Raw genomic sequence first — 3,033 nt, forward strand, 5'->3', positions numbered from 1 at the left:
CCAGCTCATCGGCGAGGCCACTCATGAAGGCGAAGTAGGTAGCAGCGGGCTGGGTCCTTTATGCGCATTGATGAGGGAGGTACGGATGTTGTTTACGCGGCTCAGTGACTGCGACGAGTACATGCCCACCAGCATCGTCCAGAGCGCATGCGCCATGGTGACTGTGGTCACCGTGACCAACACCTCCTTGGAGAGGTTGCTCAGCAGGTAACTGAGCACTTACTGGTCCTCTCGGAGCCAGATAGGGTGGAGAGGGTTGGGCACGAATGTCTCCTTGCCGTCCTTGTCCTTGCCGGCGAGGAGCTTGGCCGACTCCGGTGATGTGCCGTCGATGAAGCCGAAGACACCGGCGCCACACAGTTGGGGTGTGATCTGCGTGCGCCACAACACGTAGTTCGTGCGGGAAAGCTTCTCGATGACCTGCCCATTGAGATTGGACTGGGTGACGCCGGAGGAGGAAGACATGGTTTCGGCACAGGTGGAGTCAATGGAGCTAGATGGGAAGTAGGAAGGCTCTGATTACCATGTGCGTTGGCGGAAACGTCTTGCCCGATCTAGGGCGACGTGTTGCATGTTAAATAGGTAGGGTGTGATCCTGGCATATGCGTACATAGTTTGTTGAGATACAACTTGTAGAGGAAGAAATACAAGAGATAAGCTAGGAAAGAAGTTACAGAATATATCATATGCGTGCACCTAGCTACCTCAATATCTCTCTAACTGAATAATCTTCTCAACCTTCTATATGTCACGTATAACATATGTTTAACACCCCCTACCAATTATATGTGAAGGCAACTGGCATGATGTAGCTGTAGGAAATATCCCTATGCACAATGAAGTTCAGCAGGCTGAAGTTATCAACAATGTTAACCAAATCCCCAACCTGAATGATGATCATGTCATGGAGCAGAGACACAACATGAATGACCACATCATTGGTAACATTGATGCTGATGTGGAGATGCCAGACACTCCACCCCCACGCAGAACTCTTCACACACCACTGGTTATGCATATGAGGACCTTGCTAAGATTGTCTCTGTTTATCAATTTATCAGTTTACTGAACAGTAACCAGGTAACAGGTGCTTGGTGTAAAATTGTTGATGTGCAAGAAGATGGTGGTATAAGGGGAAATGGTTTTATTCAGATCAGCACCACTTGCTCCTCCGAAACCACCGAATCCTCTGTTAGAGAAGTTACTGAATTATCCTCTGAGTTGCATGCTCACACTTGCCTTCCTGCCCTGCCATTGAACAAGCGCAAGAAAACTATACCTGTTGATGATGCTCTTGTCAGGAGAAGCGGTATACTTGCTAAGCTCAATGATGGCTTCACGAACCCTGCATGGAGGCTGCTCTGACTGAACACACTGAGAAGCAGAAGAAGATCCCCAAGATGAGTCAGAACGTGTCTGTGAACTTGGAGCCGCAATTTGAAGCTTCAATGATGGACAAAAATGCTTGGCCTCCTCCTCACGTATCTACAATCCAGTGCATGGCTACTGAGCAGAGCAAGATTCCTGCTAATCAGGTGTCTGCAGATGCTCTGAACTATGACAGTTCTAATGACAGTGTGTGATCTGTCATCTTATTGGGCTGTGAGCAAGCCTCATTCTGATTGCTCAGTTGTCTTACTTATTTGTGTTAGCAAACCCTTTGGTTATCTTTATGTTGGTTCATGGGCAGTTATGTGTTTGAACTTATATCTGTGTGCTGAATTATCTGAGATCTGCCGCTCCGTAACGAACACTATCAGTATATAGTCTATTTGCATTTACCAGTGTCTCTCATTCTGCCTGCTTGAGTATCTGTGAGGGGCATTAACTCCCAGGATAGATGGAATGATATCAGGTTTAAAAAAAATGAGAGCAACAGCAAGATCATCTGCTCTTAGGAACTTTTGTCCCAGGAGACTTGGACAGTTGGTTTGCTTTTTCACCCTCTGTAGGGGCTTCTGGTGGTTTGATTATTATTTGGAATGGATCAATCCTTACAGGAACAATTATTACCCAGTCATACTTTCAGATCACAGTGCAATTTAAGTGTAATATCAGCAACACAGTATGGTACCTTACCAATGTTTATGGCCCTAATAGTAGAAGGAAAAACTGGATTTTCTGACTGAGTATTTAACTTGGATACCTCCAATATGGACAACTGAATTATTATGGGCGACTTTAACTAGGGCCTGAAAACAGAGACAGAGCTGGAGGCGACCACCTTGGTATGCTCCATTACAACTCTATCATCCAGCATTATGATTTAGTTGAAATTCCCCTAAATGGGAGACCTTTCACTAGAAGCAACATGTGGGAGAGACTTGACTGGGTATTCACATCCCCTGCTTCGACCTCAATCTTTCCCAACACTTTCGCTATCCCTATGGCTAGAATCACATCTGATCATGTGCCTATCAAAATTCAAGTTGACAATAAAATTCCTAAATCCCAAATTTTTAGATTTGAGGAATTTTGGGTGGAGTTTGAGGGATTTTTTCAGGTGGTAGAGAATGCTTGGCATAATTCTATCTTCTACAGTAACTCTGCCATCTGGACATTATGAGAGTTTTGAGGTATCCTTTGGAGATGCCCTTAGCCCAAAGGGTTGCTCAGAAGAATCGGAAAACCAAACTGCCATGCACACGATGTTTACACACAGCACTTGAATCAAACGGGGTATGAGTGATGGTGAGCGTGCCGGCTGTAAATTGGCAGCAGGATTGTCGTTCGTATAGCAGCACTCATCAGAAAATAGCAAGATCATAAAAAAGATAGAAACAGATGCATCGCGAACTAATTTAATTTGGTGATTGAAGTAAGTTGAAAAAAAAAAACGATGCAGCCAGGCTATGTTCCGGGAATTATCCACTATCTTGCCATTCACCAGATTCTTCAGTCTGTAGGCTCCAGAAGTTAGCACCGAGTAATTCCTAAATATATCACATGCGAGAATAAAGAATTTTCTATAGCATATTTCCACAAATTTTGTGTTCTTTTATTGTGTCATGTCTTCTTGTCCACATGCAAAAA

This window comes from Triticum dicoccoides, chromosome 5B (genome assembly GCF_002162155.2).
Source record: "Triticum dicoccoides isolate Atlit2015 ecotype Zavitan chromosome 5B, WEW_v2.0, whole genome shotgun sequence".
Taxonomy (NCBI): Eukaryota; Viridiplantae; Streptophyta; class Magnoliopsida; order Poales; family Poaceae; genus Triticum; species Triticum dicoccoides.